Raw genomic sequence first — 22,013 nt, 5'->3', positions numbered from 1 at the left:
CATCCCCACTCCCCACCGCAACCCACAGGTGCCACGAGAGGATGAGAACTCACCTCCGTCCTTACTTGCCCTGGCATCTTGGATGCTGTGTCTTTCCTCCCCGAGTTTCAGCTTCCTTATCTAGAAAACAGGGACAAAATGTCATGTGCTTAATACCAAACCCAGTATAAGCCTTAGAAAAGAAAAGAAGAACTATGATTGGATAGCTGAGATAGGAAGTGAGGACCAATCTGCTTGGCACCTGGTATTCAGTAAGGGCCAAAGAAAGATTGACTTCTCCCTCCTTTTTGCCTCCATCATATTTGTACTGCACGTGATTGTCACCTGAAAAAAATCAAATGCAAAAACAAACAAACAACATTAAGAAAGCTCCCTCCGATGCCCAAGGGCACAACTAACATTTTCCTCTCCTGGGCCCCCACAACAGTTAATAGACACCTCAGTTATAACACGGATCACAGCCGACACTAGCGGTTTTTAATGCACTTGTTTTCCATTCAAGAAGGGGATTTTTTTTTTCCTGATGATACTGTCTTATTTGAGTTTGCATTTCTAATACCAAGCATGAGAAATAAGTGATTTTCAAGTGCAGTTAAAATTTACAATATGTAATTGAAGATTAAGTTAATGATCCCCATGGAAACAGTATTATTTCAGACATTTTACGTTGATAACCTGATGTAGCTCAGAGAAATGATGTGATTTGCCCAAGGTCTTCTAGCTCATTCACAGCAGAACTAGGACCACGACCTCTTCTCTTTCTCTTTGAGCGTAAGTAGCGTGCTCCTTTCTGTGCCACCAACCTGGGAAATGAGAGCAGGAAAGAAAGATGGGGTCAGGCCGACAGCAGCATAGGTCATGGGGGTGGGGGGAGGGGAGGAAGGGCAAGAGAGCACTGGATGAATCTCCCTCGGCTTCATTCTCTACATTTCCAAAGCAGAGAAAGTGTGTGCATGGCACAGAATTACCTTCATAGCCATTATATAAAGAAGTAGCCAAAGAATCGAAATGTGCACAGCAAGATATGACCCATTTCCCAGGAATAGTTCTCTCTGGGGAGAGAAAGAAGGAAATAGGATTGTGGGCGGTAATCCCAGCGGTCTGTAATATTGTTTAAAGAATATGATGAAATGATAATATTTGTAAAATGTAGGTGGTGAGTACACAGGTATTGTTGTTTTCTACACTTTTCTATACGCTTTCAATATTTCTTTTTCTTTCTTTCTTTTTTTTTAAAGAAATGAAACTCTCCTCCATTTCCTGCCCAGTCCATGGGTATCGGAAGCCCTCTTGTGCTCACATGGCCGAAAAGCAGTGGGAGACCAGTGACTGCCAGCCTGGACTGGAGGACAGGGAGAGAGACAGTGTCCCAACAGGAAGAGGAGCAGAGTCCCGGGACAGTGAGATTCTCGTGGGGAGACACGAGGGTTCACAGTGGAGAGAGTTTCTAAGGACCAAGAGAAGGACCCCTCTGGGGTCAACATTCCCTAGGAGCTACATCTGCTCATTTTTTATTGCTCAGCCTCCCAAAGGACTGGGGATAACTCTTCTTCTTATCATTCAGGGGCCAATCTTTACAGGAAAAGCCTTCTTTCTGCACTGGCAAAATTTAAATGTTCCCCAGAAAAGGAAATTGAAAGTTTCCTTTTCCCTCTGTGAAAGACTGATCATTCCCTGGTAAACATCTCTGGGCTAAGAAAATGAAAACATCTCCATTCCCACTGCATCATAAAAATTAAAATTTAAATTTAAAAAAATAATTACAATAAAATCTGTCAAAGGTGAATTATTTCGTAAGTATTAGAAAGCAATCATAGTGGAAAGATACAGCACATAGGTCTTGCTATTATAACACACATATTGCATAATCTTTAGCAACTATCTGTGTTGTGATCACACTGGATAAATATACATTTTTAGACTTTCAGAATTGACACTTTCCCCTCCTTTGTGCCAGGAAAAGCATTGATATTGACTCAATGGTGCCACCTTGTGGTCATATGTCATAAGTCTCCTGAACCTGAGGGTCTTTTTTCTCCTTCCATGAAGCTATGATTCCCGCAAAGAATTTAACATGTATAGAGAATAACTAATGTTTATGGAGAAGTTCCTTTACAGTGTGATGAAATCTAACATACTTTTGGTAATGTTATCCATCTGATTTCACAACAACCCAATGAAATGTTCTCCCATTTCCTATTTTCAGGGAAGTGGGGGACAAGCTGGGCAAGGATAGAAATCTTGCAGAAAGTCTGTAGCTGGTACTGTAGAGGTGACATTTAGATTCAGAACTCCTGTTTCTACAGCCTCTTCTCTTCCCATTATAGATCATAGCCTCAGCTATATTTGGCTATCTTACAAGGGAACAAATCAGTAAATTGCATTTCTGAAAATGAGATAGATATCAGAATGAATGTCCTGGTTCATTCATTCATGAAACACGGATCTGGCATCAGCCACATGCGGACCGAATACTCTATTAGGTTATGCCACGCTGGGGATAGACACTCATCACATAATGTCAGTTACTCAGCATCTAAAAGTCTAGTAAAGTTGGCCATACTCAGAACTAAAGCATGCTAAGAAGAAACAAAGAGGTAATTATGACCACTGGGCAAAATTCACATGATAAAAACAGTCTTTTGAAAATAATTGGGCAGTGAATTTAAATTATCTATGCAACAGCCATGGTTCTCTAATTTGATGTGTGAAATACTGGCAAGATATGCAGATGTGTCCCTTGTTCAAACCAGTTGGTCATTTGAACCTGCTTTTTTGCAAAGCTGTAATTGTCAGGTTAATTAATGCTAACTTGTGCAACATAAAAAACCTGAAATCTCAGTGGCTTTGTACAATAAGAGTTTATTTTTCACTTGTATCACCTTTTGATATGGATTCAATGGCTATTTTTCTTTTAAATTTTATTTTGTACCCCTTTTAGTCTGGAATCTCCATCTATAAAGCATGACCCTCAAGGTTGCTGCAGCGGGGGCAGAAAGGGATGGAAGAGGCAAGCAGGTTTGACCATCACTTCTGTTCTCAATCTATTGGCCAGAATTGGTGGCACGACCTAAACCACCTGCTAAGCAGACTGGAATTGAGGGGCACAGCACATGGAGGTGAAGGGAGCTTAAGTGTTTCTGCTCTGAGGTCCTAAAGCAATACAAGGGACAGTTGGTCTATGAATTTGTATGAATGGGGAAAAAATTTCAAAGAAGTTCAACTTACTGGAAGGCATTTTTCAGACAAATACTTCACTGAAAACATGGGTAAAATAATTTTGAAAGTCAACAAACGGAGAGAGATGGAATAATGTCTTACTGGGAAAAGCCAGTTGGGAGTGGCAGCTCACAGCTTTCCCACCTCCAGCTCCAGGAGCTGCCCAGGCTGCCCTGTCTTTCCAAGATCAAGGGCATAGTAAGAACCCTTCAGCAAACAGTGTTAAATGACCACAAGCAAACGACATCACAATATGTTGCATATGTGCTTTCAAGATCTAAATGTGGTTCCTTCCGTGGAGTTCTCACCACAGTGCTTTAAGCTAAGCTGAACAGGTGTCACTAAGCCCGATTTCATAGAAACTGAAGATTAATATTAAGCAAGGTATTGAAAGTAGCATGACTGGTTGAGCCAGTAACAGGATCCAAGACAACTGACTCCCTCTTTTCATGTTGGCTTACCTGTGGCTTTAAACACAGACAAGAGAATGCTGGTTTTTAAATCTGAATTCTAGACACTATCGTAGAGCATTTTGGTCTGTACCTTCAAAAACTTCTTATTAATGTGCAACACCATAGTGGATTTGCTAGTAAACTTTATATTGACTTGATGGAACATTACAAAGCTATTAAAAATAATGAGCCTAAATATCCAATCATCGTATATAAATACGATTATAACAATATGTGAATAATAGTAAGTAAAAAAAATCAGGACACAAAATTACAAGGTAACCTATGAAATCTGGCATGCTTAATGAAATGGTAGGCAGAAAATGAAATCCAGCACGCACCATGAGTGTGTTAAAACAATAGGATGAGAAATGATTTTACTTTCCTTCTCCAAATCGCTATAATACCATGGCTTTATAGCCTTTAGAATAACTTTTAGGACAATATTATTATTATTATTATTATTATTATTATTATTAAAAATAGTAATATATAACCCCATAATATTTTACGTTAATATATTATATGTGGTATTACTGATGTTATCATGGAAAACACCCAATTCTCCTTTGCGGCTGATTGGAAGTATGGCGGGCTGCCAGTGGCGGGCTGTTATCATTGTCAATAGTGATTCAAAGCAACCAGAGAATAGGTTTTATTAAAGTCGATTTTTTTAATCATTTTATTTTACTTTAGGTATTTACCCAACAAAATACAGAAACACTAATTCAAAGGCATACATGCATCTCTATGTTTATAGCAGCATTATTTACAACAGCTAAACTATGGAAACAGCCCAAGTGTCCATCAACTGATGAATGGATAAAGAAGATGTGGTATATATACAATGGAATATTATTCAGCCATAAAAATTAATGAAATCTTGCCATTGGCAACAACATGGACGGAGCTAGAGAGTATCATGCTAAGCGAAATAAATCAGTCAGAGGAAGACAAATGTCATATGATCTCATTCATATGTGGAATTTAAAAAACAAAACAAATAAGCAAATTAAAAAAAACAAAACAGAGAGAGGCCAATCAAGAAACAGACTCTTAGCTATAGAGCCGAACTGATGCTTACCAGAGGGGAGGGGTGGGGGATGGGAGAAATAGGGGATGGGGATTAAAGAGTACATTTATCATGATAAAGTCATTATTTTGAAAATATATATATATACATATATAAAAATATGTGTACATATGTGTGTATATATACCTATTTCTCACTTTAAGATTTGAATTTAGGGGAAAACACTCTAAGTACAGCATTGAGACATTTTCCTGGTTTCTCTGATGCCTTTTACTTAGAATCCAAATGACTCCAACTTGAAAATTCAGAAAGCAGATGCCATCACTTCTGACCATGCCTCATCCCCCTTCCTCCAACATTTTTCTGTTTTCGCAGGGAAACTGGACAGCGAAGACTCTGGTAATGATCAGCTGAAGCTTGGGCTGTTATCAACAGTTCCGAGCAGTGTTCAGCAAAATGCTAAATGGGCAAGCCACATAGCACTGCTTTGAAGGTAATAAAATGCTCATTAAATCCGTGTACCCACGCATGGCCTCCTGATTTTGCTGATCTGTGTGATGACTTTGCATACCCAGTGCAGGAAAACTGAGTTAGTTGACACTGCCGTGGGGAAAGTGCCAGAATCGCTCCCACAGTAATTCCTCTACATTTGGGGTTTGGGCGGAATGAGGTGGGGAAAGGAGGTCTAGCATCTTCCCACTAGCAGCTGTGTTCACAAGAGTGCCCGTGTCCTCGAGAGTCCTGCAGATAGAGAAGGAAAACAAGAGAAAATAGAAATCACAAAAATCCAGGCATTTCACGTTTGTTTTTCGCTAAAAAGGAGGAAAAGTAGGTGAAGAGGAAGAGGGTGAGAGGAAGGAGATCAGTGAGAAAATCCCTAAAGCCCAGAGAGTCAGAATTTTTCAGTAATACGTCAAGATATTCTTACTTGAAAGTGTTGTCTCCAAAATCTCCCAGCCTGGGAAGCAGTGCTCTCTCTCACCATGCTCATGGACTTTCTTAACCAGAAAGCAGAAGGTGCAAGGATCCCAGTGCGACTGTCAGGAGGGCAAGATAAGGAAAAGCAACTTCATTAATTAAACCGATTTTAGGCTCAAGAGAGGACACGCATTGTTGACTAAGGATTCTATTGGAATTGCAAAAATGTCAACACTGGCTAATTGATCAATTCATTCATTCATTCACTCATTCATTCATTCATGCGTGCATTCACAGAAGAATTGTGGAAGACCAAGTTTTTGCCAGACGGCAAGCTGGGTGCTTAGAGGCAAAGTGGATTCTTTCTTTTTTTTTTTAAAGAGTTTATTTATTTATTTGACAGAGACAGCCAGTGAGAGGGGGAATACAAGCAGGGGGAGTGGGAGAGGAAGAAGCAGGCTCCCCAGCCGAGAAGCCTGATGTGGGGCTCGATCCCGGGCCGCCAGGATCACGCCCTGAGCCGAAGGCAGACGCTTAACAACTGCGCTACCCAGGCGCCCTGCAAAGTGGATTCTTTTTTTTTTTTTTTTTTTAAGATTTTATTTATTTATTTGACAGAGATAGAGACAGCCAGCGAGAGAGGGAACACAAGCAGGGGGAGTGGGAGAGGAAGAAGCAGGCTCATAGCGGAGGAGCCTGATGTGGGGCTCGATCCCACAACGCCGGGATCACGCCCTGAGCCGAAGGCAGATGCTTAACCACTGTGCCACCCAGGCGCCCCTGAAAAGTGGATTCTTGCTACGGAAGTGTGGCTTGTGAACCAGAACAACCAGCAGCAGCTACGAGGTTGTTAGAAGAGCACAATTTAGGGGTGCATATGGCCCTTCTCTTCACTACGTCTGTATCTTTGGGGTAAATACCCAGTAGTGCAATTGCTAGATCATAGGGTAGCTCAATTTTTAACTTTTTAAGGGACCTCCACACTGTTTTCCAAAGTGGCTGTACCAACTTGCATTCCCACCAACAGTGTAAGAGGGATCCCCTTTCTCCACATCCTCTCCAACATTTGTTGTTTCCTGCCTTGTCCACTTTTGCCATTCTAACTGGCATAAGGTGGTATCTCAATGTGGTTTTGATTTGAATTTCCCTGATGGCTAATGATTTTGAACATTTTTTATATGTGTCTGTTAGCCATTTGTATGTCTTCATTGGAAAAGTGTCTGTTCATATGTGGTCCACATATACAATGGAATATTACTCAGCCATCAGAAAGAACGATTTCTCAACATTTGCTGCAACATGGACGGCACTGGAGGAGATAATGCTAAGTGAGATAAGTCAAGCAGAGAAAGACAATTATCATATGGTTTCACTCATTTATGGAACATAAGAAATAGCAGGAAGATCGGTAAGAGAAGGAAGGGAAGAAGGAAGGGGGTAAACAGAAGGGGGAATGAACCATGATAGACTATGGACTCTGGGAAACAAACTGAGGGCTTCAGAGGGGAGAGGTGTGGGGGACTGGGATAGGCCGGTGATGGGTAGTAAGGAGGGCACATATTGCATGGAGCACTGGGTGTTATATGCAAGTAATGAATCATGGAACATTGCATCAAAAACTGGGGATGTACTCTATGGTGACTAACATAACATAATAAAAAATTATTAAAAAAAAAAAAGAAGAAAAAGAGCACAATTTAGGGCATCTGGGTGGCTCAGCCGGTTAAGCATCCAACTCTTGATTTCAGCTCAGGTGATGATTTCAGGGTGGTGAGATTAAGCCCCGTTCCGGGCTCCATACTCAGCGCGGAGTCTGCTTGTCCCTCTCCCTCTGCTCCTCCCCCTGCTCACACTCTCTCTCTTAAATACATATATACAAAAATACATCCTTTAAAAAAAGAAAAAGTAGAGCGTAATTTCAAGCTCCCATCCAGAACTAATGAATCCGAGCCTGCATTTCAACAACACACCCAGCTCTTTGCATGCACTTCAAACTTTGAGAAACACTGTTCTAAACAAGAGGCTAGGGTCCAGCAAGATCACCCCAGACAGTTGTGGGACCTGCCTTTTCCGGATGCTGCCATTCTGGGCCCCCAGACCTGGCACAGCGGGGCCACTTCTTCTCAATTCCTGAGAAAAATGTAACCGTGAAACTGTCAACCTCTGAGCCCTTTTTGAGCCTCTTTTTTTTTTTAATCCAAAAACAGTGAGAATAACTCTACTCCTTAGTCTTTCTGCCACTCTGATGAAACCGTATTCGCCAGCCTTGTATGGGCGTGATGGGCTTCTGTCAAGCTCCTCAACATCGTGATGACTTCATGAGTCTCCTTCCTGCATCTCTTCACATCCGTCTACACCCACACAGGTTACTCTTGAGCAAATCCAAACCCTCAGTTCCTTTCGTACTCTCTGGACCCCCCATGACCCCACTCTTCATTTCAGGCTTTGGTGTCAAAGTCCTTACCAGCCAAGGGCAGAGCTGGGTTGATTTGCCCCAGAAGCCAACTTGAACTTAGGTGTTTTAGCTGGAGAACCTGCTGGCCACTCGTTTGAGTGAGATTTTGATCAAGCTGTTTCAGCTCCTGTGCCATCATTCCCTTAGCAGCACAATAACGGTAATAAGAGTGTATTTTTCACTGCACTAAAACAAACTAATATATTAAGATGCCTTGTAGCTATGCCAGCTGTTTTCTATTGCCTTAACCTTATACTTGATCCAACTCGTTAATTTCCGTGTTCTTCCTGTGTGTGAGCTTCCAGTCATTCATTCATGGAACATTGACTCATCACTACCGTGTGACAGGCATCGTGCTAGGCTTTATAGCTTTGTGGGTAAGGGTGATACACACACGCACACATCCTTGCAAGTAGTCGCTGATACTTATCACACATATTATGAAGTATACTTATTTGAAATAATGTGGTTGCCATCAATGGGACCTAAAAAAAAAAAAAAAAAAGTGTGTATGCTTGGCATTTTAAATGACCCAGGTGTATTAAAATCATTAAAAGCAACCAGCAGAGGGCAGAGCATCCTAACAAAAGAGGACTAGTATTTCCCACAGTCTTAATCCTTCCCTCTCTGGATTGGTATTATCTGGTTCCATTAATTAATCAGAGGCTAGTAAGAGGATTAAAGTGCCATGTATTCGGTAACAACCCAATTAGATTGTTATAATGCCAAATATTGGACTAGGGAAGTCACTGTCGGGATGACCCCTATCTGTTTTGTCCTCGTGAAGAAGAGTAGGGAAACGGATTCACGCTCTTCAACAGGAGATTGCGAGATTCGATCTCAGAAGGAAAAGAGATGAAGCACGCAACATTGAGAGAAGTTGCCCTGTGTTCCAGGCTCTGTAACAGCCATTTATGGCCAGCGTAACTTTAACCCTCATAAAAAGCCATAAGGTAGGTGCAATTTTCATTTTATACATGAGAAGACAGAGTCTCAGAAAACCCAGGTTTTTAGCCAAAGATACAAACCAAATAAAGCATCATGAAATGTGATTCAAACGGAGGACTTTCAGACTTGAGAATCCAGGGTCTTTTTGGTTGTACCTCTAAAATTATGTCAATGCCACAATAACCTTCCAAAAGATTGACTCCAACCATTTCATGTCTTCACGTCACCCCTTCATTGATTGATTGATTGGATCGTGTGTTCATTTATTCAATAACTACTTGCTTTCTGTTTTTCTAGATTGTTCAGAATGCAGAAATGAGTTATAATATATGGTCTTTGTACTCAAGAAGCCAAATTTAGTGGGGCAAAAGACATAAATATTTATTATGTCAGCAAGCAAAAAGGACAAAATCATTAATAATTCAAATAGTATGGCATAGAGTATCAAATATGAGTTATTGTTTTGGAGGTATGGGACAGACGTAGGGGCCTATGATCTCTTAAGCTGCCACGGGTAGTGTGGCTGTCTGACATCCTCCAGGGGCTGCAACCTTGGGATCACCCACCATGTTCAGGTCAAGGTCACAGTCTTCTCAGGCTGTGCTGGACTGGGCCATTCCTGCCAAATGCAGGACTCCTCTGGTGGGTAGTCTCTGCTCTAAATTCCCTTGGGCCTGACACATTCTCAGAGCTACACTGTGGTGTGAAGTTCTTCTATCCCAACCCACTCTTCTCTGTCCTTGTGTGGGTGCTAGACCCGCACCATGATCCTCAACTTTCTCCTGCTCTCACCCTATTTATCCTTCATCAACATTCCCTCCAATAAATATCTTTCATCATGGTGTCTTCCTCTCACAAGACCTGAACTCTCACATAGCAGGATTGGCCAACTTTCCTTGGGGAGAAGAAAAGACATTACTACAGAAGGTGCCAGAGCTTAGATTGTAGGACTTCAGAACTAATTAGCACCCCTCTGGCTCATAGCAGTAAGAGGTCTGTACATGGAGACTCCCTCCTTTCTCAACTAAACTGTCCACTTCCGGAAGTCTGAGGTCTGTGATTATATATATTTGCATACAAGGATTGCATTCAAGAATATCATATAAATACATATAAAAGCTCCTTGGGACTATAGTAGTTGTTCAGCATACGTCTCTTGAGTGAGGAAGTGACGAATCACAATGTGTACAACAATCAGACTCTGTGCCCTGTTGTAGCAGTCTCCTTTACCTGACTCACCATCCCTATGGCCACATCTCCAAAGCCCATGCCAAATGAGACCTCTCCTTTCTTTAATCTCATAGCACTGGGTTTGGGCTGCCTTAGGACATGCATTTACTCTGCCTTATAATACAGTGCACATGTGTACACGTCATAGATCAACCCCAGTATCTACTTCTAAGGGAAAGAGTCAAGCTCCAAGTTCCAGGTGGGCGTAGGGGTTGGGAGGCAAGGAGAAAAGGAAGCAGACAGCCTCTAGATCATGTCGCCGTGACCAGCTTCGCTTGACAAGGGCGATAGAGCAAGAGGACACCCCTGACCTACCCCAATACGGTGGTCACTGGCCATTGAAGAGGCTTGACATTTAAAGCTCTGCTCAAACAAGGTCAAACCAGGTCAATCATATTATCTCGATCAGAGATCTGAAACAGGAAAAACAGGAAATTAGGGAGTTAGCAGCAGTGGCATTTCCACCAAAACATCAGAGGGTAGAAAGTAAGTCATGAGGGACCATGGGTGTGCTGAAATTATGAGACAGCTGAATTTGTAAGTAAGAAGAAACCATGAAAAGTAAAAAGTCATATAATCCAAAATTGTAAGATAGCTAAGTGGTTAATAAAGTGGGTCTTGAAGGCAGGTGCATAGGTTTAAATTCCAGGCTTCATTTGTACTAGCTTTATGACCTTGGCAAGCTGTGACTCTCTCTCTCCTTCAATTTCCTCATCCATGAAAAGGAGAGAAGAACAGCTTTCTCTCAATGGGCTCTTACTGCCCTATACTAATTAATATATCTCATCTCCCGGTCCCCCTTAATTGGCTATGGAATTAGCATGGGGAATAATTGGGGTCGCTCCTAACTAGAAGACAGTTCCATCCTTGGGGAAAGAAGCTGCCCTCCTCCCCACCAGACAGACAGCCTCCAGCATCTGCAGCAGCATTTTCACACTATGGAGAACATCTGTCCCAGAAAGAAGCCAATAAAATGATAAAAGAACCAAGTCAAGAACAGAGAAAACCAGGTCCTGTGCCAAGAATGTCTGAAACCAGCCCCACAGGCAAGCTTTTCTGTTATGTGAGCTAATGCAATTTTCTTTATGCATAAGTGGACTGGGGGTTTCTGTCTCTTGCCAACAGCAGAGTTCTAACTGATGCCACTAGTTTGGAGAGCTCCTTGGATCCCAAACAGCTTCCGCTGGTCAGTTTTAGGGAGTATCCGATTTTCTGCACTAGAGCCTCTTTGTTCCTCTGAAAGTCTCCTCTCCCCTCCAGTATCTTTTGAGGATTTTCAATAAAATCTTGAGTGCACCTCCAATCCTTGTATGCAAAGTCACCTGACCAGCCCCTTGACTTGTTGGCCTGTTCTCCCCATGGCATTAGGATAAATACTGTGGATTATTTGTCTTTCAGTTCCCCACCACAGAGGTTCCCAAATTAGGTGACCTATCAAAATGACTTGAGGAATTTTTTTTAACCACAAACTCTGCGTACGGCCATCTTCATGAGCATGCAGACTGTGTGGTCTCCGTGGGCCCCAGGCTCAGAAGGTCCCTGCGTTGGATTCAATATTCTGCCACCACCATCTTGAAATTCTGAATAATTTTCCCAAGAGGTCCTCATGTGCATTTTTCACTGGGTCCCATAAATTATGTAGTCTTTTCTGCTTCTGTGCCTCAAATTTAAGATTCTGACTCAGAAGCTCTGTGAGGAGGCTGGAGAATTAGCGTTTTTTCCCACCATACCTGCCACAGGGTCTAACACACAACACATCCTCAATCTGTACCTGTTTAAATGAATTTAAAAGTTTAAAATAAATTGATTTCTTTAAATTTGCTCAAGAGAAAGCTCCTTCTTGGGAGAGGAGTTAGCCTTTGAAAATCTCATAGATTCAGAGATTCTGAGAGATAGAAGGGCCTTGGAGATGCTCTTTCCAACAGGTTCTCCATGTAGGCTGCTCGTTACAGTCCCCTGGGACAGGTGGAAAAAACAAAACAAACAAAAACATCAGTGCCAATACCCAAGCCCCCAAACATTTGAATACAATTGATCTGAGATAAGGTCCAGGGTTTATCATTTTTATAAGCCTCTTAGAGGATTTTGATGTGCAACCAGGGTTGAAGACCACTGATGTCTGCTAAGATTCTCATTTTACATTTGAGGAAATGAGAATCAGAAAAAGGAAGTGGCTTGTGCAGGGTAATACTAAGTGCCATGACAGGTCACTAGCAGTTGTATACTATGGCCTGTGAGTGAAGGGTGAATCAGAGAGTAGACTTCAGAGTCATCTGCTCCTTCCCCTTCCAGTTACCTGTGATCAGAACTCACAGCTTGTCCACTTTGATCGGGCTTGCTGACCACACCGAGCGAATTTGGGAATTACTGGCAATAGGTTATGTTCTCTTTCCCATTCTCACTTACTGTAAGCTAATGGTGTGGGCGAGTCACGTCCTATCATCAGACCCTAAGACATACACTGTTTTAAATGATGGCTTAGAGTAGAAGCAATAAATGCATTAATGATTCCAAGCATTGTAAAAATGGAATGCACAGAGAGAAGGTTGCCTTGCAGAAAGACACCCCTGTGATCTGCTTTTGATAAACACAGCTGAACTAGAGCTCTGTCCACACCAGTGTCTGTTCCTCCAGGCATAGATTTAGCCAGAAGGTAGGTCATGAAAGGTCAGGGCAAGTCAGTTCAGCTTCTCTAGTGGCCAACGTTAGTCATCTAGAACTTTGAGGTCACAGGTGCAGCATTGAAGAGAAATCAAAACAAATACCAGGTCAGCTTCTTTGTCTTCCAGCCTTTACTGTGTGAATTTACAGAAAGCCAGGAACAGAAAGATTAAGAGAGCATGCTCACTGTTCTCATAGACCTCGTCAGGCTGTGTTAATAACTATTCCTTTGCCGGTCTGCTATTGTCACTAAAATTGTAGCACTTCTCAGACTGAATATCTGTCAGTATGTGCACCTGTGGATGGAACAGAATGGAATTGGCAAATGCTTGTTGAATTCATAAAGTGCACCCATGGATTTGTATATCTCTCTATCATCTCTGGGTGATAATGTTAAGTATCCTTTTGAATACTAAATAAATTCGTAATAGACTTTATTTTTCAGACCTGTTGTAAGTTCATAGCAAAATTGAGTGGAACATACTGAGAGTTCCCATTTCCCCCCTGCCCCACTCCATGTACAGCTCCCCTACAATCAACATCCTCCACCAGAGTGTACCTTTGTCACAATCCACGAACCTACATTGTTGACACGGTATTATCACCCAAAGTCCACAGTTTACATTAGAGTTCAATTTTTTTAAAGATTTTATTTATTTATTTGAGAGAGAAAGAGAGAGCACGAGAGGCAGGAGGGTCAGAGGGAGAAGCAGACGCAGGGAGCCCAATGCAGGACTCGATCCCGGGACTCCAGGATCATGACCTGAGCCAAATGAAGGCAGTTGCTTAACCACCTGAGCCGCCCAGGAGCCCTGGAGTTCACTCTTGATGACGTGCATTCTGTGGGTTTGGACGAATGGTGCGCATCTCCCGTTACAGTATCATACGGGATAGTTTTGCTGCTTTAAAAATCCCCTGTGCTCCATCTGTACATCCCTCTCTCCCCACAAGCTCCTGCCAGCCACTTTATCTTCTCTATTGTCCCTACAATTTTGCCTTTCCAGAATGTCATACAGTTGAAACCACATAGCATATCGCCTTTTCAGGTGGCTCCTTTTGCTTAAGAATATGTTTAAGATTCCTCCATATCTTTTGATCACTTGATATTTCATTTGTTTCTATCCCTCAGTAATATTCCATTGTCTGGATGGACCACAGTTTTTCTATCCATTCACCTGCTGAAGGACATCTTGGTACTCCCGGATTTTGGCAATTATGAATGAAGCTGCTATAAACCTCCCTGTGCAGATTTTTCTGGGGCGTAAACTTTCAATTCCTTCAGGTAAATACCTAAGTGTATGATTACTGGGTCATATCATAAGAATATGCTTAATTTTACAAGATACTGACAAAAATGGATGGACCTAGAGAGCGGTATGTTAAGTAAAATAAGTCAGCCAGAGAAAAGCAAATACCATACAATCTCACTTATATGTAGAATCTAAAAAACAAAACAAATAGATAAATAAACAGAAATAAGGAACAGATCCATAAATACAGAGAACAAATTGACCATTGCCAGAGGGAAGGAGGGTGGCGATATGGACAGCATGGGGGAAGGGAGTGAGAGGTACAGGTGTCCCGTTATAGAGTGAGTAAGTTACAGGGATGAGAGGTACAGCAAAGGGAATATAGTCAGTGGTATCGTAATAGTTTGTGTGGTGACAGATGGCAACTTACACTCCTGGTGAGCATAGCATTGTGTACAGAGATGTGGAATCACTCTGTTGTACAGCTGAAACTAATGTAACATTGTGTGTCAACCATACATCAATTAAAAACAAAACAAAACTGCCAAACCCTTATCTTCTGAGGCCACTGTAACATTTTGCACCCCACCAACAAAGAACAAAAGTTTCTATTGCTCCATATTCTCACTAACACCTGTTGTCCGACTGATGTCAATGCTTTGGATGTTAGCCATTCTAATAAATACAGAGCGGCATCTTTGTTGTTTCCATCTAACTTTTGAGTTAAAAAAAGTCGTTTGTCAGAAAAATTTAAGGAAGCATAATTTACATGAAAGAGTTGTTGATTTCCTCCCATTTATCTCAGGGCGAGATTTTACAAATGAATGTTTATATTTCCTTAGGAAAAATAAAGGAAATATCTCAAGTGTTTTATTACTGTAAATATCATCATGTCAAATTCACTTTCTAGGGTTATCTTAGTCCATTTGGGCTGCTACAACAAAATATTAGAGACCGGGGCGGCTTACAAACAACACAAGTTTATTTCTTACCGCTCTGGAGGCTGAAAGTCTGAGACCAAGAAGCCAGTAGGTCCTCTGCTGAGGACCCGCTTCCTGGTTCACGGACCCCCATGTTTTCTCTATGTCACATGGCAGAAGGGGCAAGGAAGCTTGCCCAGACTATTCTTATAAGGACACTAATCCCATTTATGAGAGTTTCACCCCCCATGACCTAAACATTTATCAAAGGTTCTGCCTATGAATACCATCACCTTGGGGGTTAGGATTCAACATATGAATTCTGGGGTGACATAAACATTCAGACCCTAGTGCAGTAAATTAGTAAATATCAGAGGTAGCTGGAAATAAAATTAATATAGGCAATAACCACTTTCCTATATAAAAATAACAACCAGTTAAAAATCTAATGAAGAAAATAGTACATTACAGCAATAAGGAAAAAAGATAAAATACCTACAGCTAAATCTTTCTTGAAAATGAGTAAGATCTGTATGAGGAAATGTTAAAAAGCTACTGAAAGACTAGGAAGGCTATTGGAAGAAGCGGAAAAGCGTATCATGTGGTTGGAGTAGAAGATCCACTATCACAGAGGTGTCAGTTTTTCTAAATTAATCCATAAACTTCATAAAATTACAACAAAATATCAAATTGTTTTAGTATCTAGGCAATATGAATATAACTTTCACGTGGAAAACAAATAAGAAACATAAAAGATTAACGATTGATGATGTAGCAGGTGCTTTTTTAAGCATCGTACGTATATTAAATGATAGACTTTCATCAACAATTGTAGGAGAAAAGCATTATTTTATTCCCATATTTACAGATTGCAATTTTAAGAAACAGAGAAGTAAGTAACTTGCCCAAAGCCACACAGCTAGTACATGGCAAAGATTGTATTTGAACTCAGTCTGATTTCAGAATCTAAAAGTTCATCTAGCAAGCCTCACTTAAAAAGAACCGGGAACAACGTGCCGGAGGGATGGTGATGAAGTGGATAATTCCCACAGGATATTAAATCATGTAACAAAAGCTCATAGAAAGCAGTAATGGCACGTGTAGGGGCAAATCAACAGAAGAGACATTCAAAGAGAGACTCACACGTGGACAGGAATTTAGGATATGACAAATGTGACATTGTCCATCAGTGGATTCTGTAGATGGTACTGGAACAACCTAGTAGCCATCTGGAATAATCATCAAATCGTACTCCTACCCCAACCTTGCATCACAATAAACTCCACATGGTTTGACGACTTTGACACCCCCCAAATCAAAATAACACTAGTAGAAAAATAAATAACTTTACCAATTGGAGTGGGGAAAGTCTTAATATAACTAAAAGCCCAGAGCTTGCAAAAGCTCGGCAAATTTAATAAATTTGAAGGTAAAAAATAAAATGCTAATAAAGCTATGAATGTGAAAAAGAGACGAGTTAAAGATGTCTCCAAATGTTTTGGTCTAAGCAACTGGTAGAACATGGGTGACATTTCCTAGGATTCAGAACCCCAGGAGGAGGAATTTGGGGTTATGGAGAATGTAACCTTCTGTTTTGTAAATTTTAGGTGCCTTCAAATAACCACATGGAGAAGACTGGGCAGAAATGGAGATTGATTTCTGAGTTACTTGTGTATATAGTACAATTATTAATAAATTAATTTCATTATATATTAAATATTGTAAAATATATTCTCAAAAATAATATTGTCCTTCACACCACATCTCGCCCACAGATGCTCTTCTTGGATGTTCACAGCGGGCCCCTCAGGCCGGCATTTTTACTTCTAGAATAATGAAGCAAACTGCTGTTCAGGAAGATGAGACTTACCTCCCTCCCCCATCACTGACCACCCCCCCCAACACTTACTGAGTGTGTGTGCAAAACTCTAGGGAAACACAACTGAGTAACACAAAAGCCATGCCCTCCAGCTGCTTCACACCTGGGGAATGTGTTAACGTGTTATAAACAAATCATTGCACTAAGTGCATTCTAATCGGTGCATTTTAACTTCGACCCATAACAGAACTTCCATGCAGCCTTGAAAACAACAAGAGCAAAATCGGTAAAAGGCAAAGGGAAGCAGTAGGCTGCATTTCTTCTCCTGGTCTTCACGACACTGGAACTGTCTCTGTAGCCCATCATCCTTAGAGAGAGGCCATCCCTTTGTCACATGGGAATTAACCAATTGACCCCTCTCTTTGCTCTACGTGCATGGAGTTTACTCATTAGACGCTAAGGTTTTTCACCAGCTTGAGGTCTCTTGGTTTCCTTGGTGAGGTGAAGTCAACCCATTCCCTGATGCCCCTCTTCTTTCTCACCCTCAGGACATCACATATAGGCAAATGCAAATACCAAATGGCAAATACGAGCAAGATAATAACAGCAAATAAAAAGAGTACAGCTCGAAAACATGCTTGACACACTTTAACCACGACAAAGCCTTGCTCCTGAGTGCTTTCTCCTATTGAATGTGCAAGGCAGTGGTGAGCTCAGTTTTTGCCAGTACTCCCCAGTGATGTGAGTGTCATCTCCCATAACAAAACTAAGGGGAAAGCAGGGGAAGATGCTTCAAAGCATAACAGCTCTTGGTTCAAACCCTGGCAGCTAAAAATCTCAGGAAGAACCCTTAAGTACATCGCTTAACCTAGATAGGTTAAATGAGTAAAATGAGGATAATTTAAATGAGTTATGTATCTAAAACTCATGTGACCTGTCCCCTTACTTCCTAACTGACCCAGTAAAATAGGAATGAAAGTCATCTTTCTTGACAAGAAATCCAGCTCCCCAGCTCCCCAGGCCCTTCCGAATATAACTCGAGCTTCAATTCAGAAACGCAGGCTGACCACTGAGCTGACCACGGGCAACCCCACTTCAGAGACAGACCTGGCTGACAGAGAAAATAAACAGGGTGAGGAGTTGTCTCAAAGCAGTTTTATAAATCAGACCCTTGCTAAGAGCCAGAGGAAAATATCAAGTCTTTCTCCCCTGCCGCCCCCACTTCCCAAACTCTGGGAAATAGGGTATATTTTCCAAAGGCAAGTGCTCACAGTTCTCTATTGCCTTAAGAAGTGGGGGGCTGGGATCGAGGGGGGCCTTGGGAGATGCAGAGAGGCCAGCTCTGTGACACATTGTTCTGCTAAGAAGGTGGAAGAGGGACAGAGGTGTGTGGTCCTGCAAAGCAGAGGCCAGGCCGATGCCTCCCTCCCCCAGAAACTCATTTATCACCTTGATGGTTTCAGCTCATTTGCAGCCAAGTTATTGTCACCCTTAAAATAATGTGGCTTGACAGGGAAAAAATGAAATGCTTGTGAAAAGTTACATAGTCATCACACTCTGGAGTCAAAATATAGACTGCAGTATCCAAACACGGGCCCTGGGTACGGCGGGGGTGGAATTTCCTCTCTCCCGCAGGCTTTGGTTTTAGAACAGGACATTAACATTTATGTCATGTTACCGTGCATCTAGGCATGGCGTGTGGCCTCCTGCCACGGCCACGGAGAAACACATGCTCCGGCATGACCGCCAAGACACAGTATAAATGTAGACGCGTGTTTCCTTGCCTGGAGAGTTAATAGCGGGCGAGGACTTAAATGTTTAGTCATCCCCCAGCGCATAGATTCCATTTCAGATGTCAGGAAAGTACTAAATCTTGCTGCACTACCCACAGCAACTGATTTTCACCCCCAGAACCAATTAAGCCAAAGCATCCTCAGCGTGGAACCCCCAGACATCCTGGCCACCCTGTTGAACCAGCCGTGTGACCTTGATCAACTCTTGTTGGCCCCTGTGTCCCTATCTGTGAAATGGGCAGAGCTGTGTCCAGGTGTTGCTTGTTGGTTGCAAAGAAGAAATAAGATAATGTATGCAAAAGAGTCTGTCCCGGTTTCCAGCACTACAGGACGTTCTCTTCCCTTCCAGCTTCTGTTTTGTGTTTCTTAACCTGCATACCCTTAAAACTAGGTTCTAAGTACAGATGGCCCTTGAACAGCCCAGGTTTGAACTGTGTGGATCCACTTAAATGTGGAATTTTTTTTTAAGATTTTATGTTTAAGTAATCTCTACACCCAAGGTGGGGCTTGAACTCCCAACCCAGAGATCGAGTTGCATGCTCTACAGACTGAGCCGGCCAGTCCCCCTTAAATGTGAGGGTTTTTGTGTTGTTTTTTTTTTTGAAAGAGATAGTATAGCATTGTAAATGCATTTTCTCTTCTTTATGTTTTTTTAAAGATTTTATTTATTGACAGAGAGAGAGTGAGCACGAGTGGGGGGAAGGGTAGAGGGAGAAGCAGACGTGGGGCTCAATCCAAGGACCCTGGGATCATGACCTGAGCCGAAGACAGACACCCAACCAACTGAGCCACACAGGCGCCCCTCTTCCTTATAATTTCTTAATAACATTTTCTTTCCTCTAGCTTACTTTATTGTAAGAACACAGCATGTGGTACAGATAACACACAAAATACGTGTCAGTGGACTATATGTTATCGGTAAGGATTCTGGTCAACAGTAGGTTATTAGTAATTATGTTTAGGGGAAGTCACAAGTTAGGAAGAACCCTCAAGTTCCTCTAACTCCCACATTGTTCCAGAATCGGCTGTGCTTCAATCTCATGGAGCAAAACCAGCTTCCCACCATGGCGTGCTTGTTGGAACTTGTTTCCTAGGCTGCACGACCTGGAGCCAGACCAAACCTGCAAGGAAGGGTCGGCCTCACTGGAGAGCAAGACTGGCTAAAGGGACAGAGAGCCCTTCTGGCACCTGGGCATGGCTGCGGTCCCAGACTGCCCTCCCCACAGACCCCCTCCCACTCTTTGCCCTCTGCTCCCCAAACAGGTGTGAAAGCACCACACCACCCTGGTTTCTGTGTTGGCTTCATCTGTCTGAAGTCCCTTCTTTTTCTTCTCCCTTGCTGAATGTCATCTTTCCAGGACCAGTAGTTCCTTGTCCTCCAAGAAGTTTTGCGGCTCACCTTGTCCACCAGGAGCTCCCGCTCCTATACTCTCAGAACTCTCTCTGAGGCTCTGTAATGACACTCGGGGTAACATTGTGCTGTCATTGTCACATTGTCTGTTCCTTTCTTGCTATTTAACAGGCGCAGAGGCTGTCTTTCTCTCTTGTCATACGAGCACACACAGGTGACTCCGGAAATTTGGGGGAAATGCATTTAAGCATACAGATAATTCTACAAAATCATAGTCAGTGCACTTGGTTCCATGCGGTGTATGTGTATAGAGTGACAGTCCCCCTCGAATGTTGACTACATGGTTGTGGTTTGTCTCCAACATTGAAGAATTCAAGATAGAACAGTCTTTTAATGGGCTGTGCTATGACCAATACACATGTTACAATAATACATTTATAAATCTCTCCATCTAAGTTTCAATTATAAACAAGAAAGGAAAAAAGAGAAAGCAATAAACAAAGCCTGGACTTCACTTAATGAACCAGTATTTCTTGAGTGGCAAAAATGATGCTTAATACTGAAAAATGAGAAGTAGCCATAAACACGCTATTTTGAGGTCTACAGATTAACACCAAAGTCATCAGCTTACAGGGGTCGAGTGGCTGAAACGGCGAAGCTGGAAGTGGAAGACCACAGATGTCATTTTGTAAAAAAAAAAAAACAAAAAAAAAAAAAAAAACATACCTACACACATAAACTTAGAAAATTAGTTCATTGATTAAACCATGTACATATATTTTTTAAGAAATTATTTTGCTTTGCTGATATCAAACATATAGAAAATTGCCCAGATTTGTGGCTATGACTTGATGAATTTTCACGAAGTAAGTGTGCCACAGTGACAACCAGTCAGATGAAAAAACAGTGCTGACCCCCACATGGCCCTTCATTCTCTTACCCAGTCTCTAGCTCTTCCTTCTCAAAGATAACCCCTTCTCTTGGGGCACCTGGGTGGCTCAGTCGGTGAAATGCTGCCTTCAGCTCAGGTCACGATCTCAGGGTCCTAGGATGGAACCCCATATGAGGCTCCCCGCCCAGCAGGGAGTCTGCTTCCCTCTCCCCCTCTGCAGCTCCCCTTGCTTGTGCTCTCTCGCTCGTGCTCTCTCTCAAATAAATGAATAAAATCTTAAAAAAAAAAAAAAGATAACCCCTTCTCTGACTCTCAGAGGTTAGTTCAGCCTGAGTTTGTACTGAGTGTAAACAAAATCGTACATGATTTACTTTCCTTTGTTCAATAGTATGTATGTGAACAGAGGAAAAATAAATGCATGGAATTTATTTCCACTGATGCATAGTATTCTATTACGTGAATGTACCAAACTTAGTTTATCCCTTCTACTGTGAATAGACACTTGGGTGTCTCCAGTATGGAGACCTTACAAATAAGGCTGTTTTGAACATTCTCCAACACTTTTTGGGGTATATATATATATCTATATATGTATGCATTTCTGCAGGTTTTTACTGTGGGGTCATAAGGTATACCCAAGAAAATACATAGAAATGGAATTCAAATTCCCATTGAAATGAGAAATTTCAATCCCTGTCTTTTGGTGCCTGACAGGCAGAGCAGTCAAAATCCAGTAGGATTATTAAAGATGTACACATATTAAAGATGTTAATAACACAATTAACAAAGTTGCAAATTTGTCTAGTTCTCCTGTTTGTTTTATTAATTTCTGCTTTATACATTATGAAGCTAAGTTATTTGGAGGATACAAATTTAACATTTTAACTTTCTGATTGATTGACCACTTAAATATAAAATGCCCCCATTTTTATTCCTGCTAAGACCATCTTTTCATTTGTTTTCGTTTTTTTTTTTCCAGCAAAGATCTGTGGGTGATTATTCTCAGTCATCGCTTGTACCTCTAACAGAATTTTATTTCTCCTTGCTCTTGAAAGAGTTTGGAATCACAGCA

The sequence above is a fragment of the Ursus maritimus genome, unplaced genomic scaffold, assembly GCF_017311325.1.
Source record: "Ursus maritimus isolate PB19 unplaced genomic scaffold, ASM1731132v1 scaffold_8, whole genome shotgun sequence".
Taxonomy (NCBI): Eukaryota; Metazoa; Chordata; class Mammalia; order Carnivora; family Ursidae; genus Ursus; species Ursus maritimus.
This window is presented reverse-complemented; position numbering follows the sequence as displayed.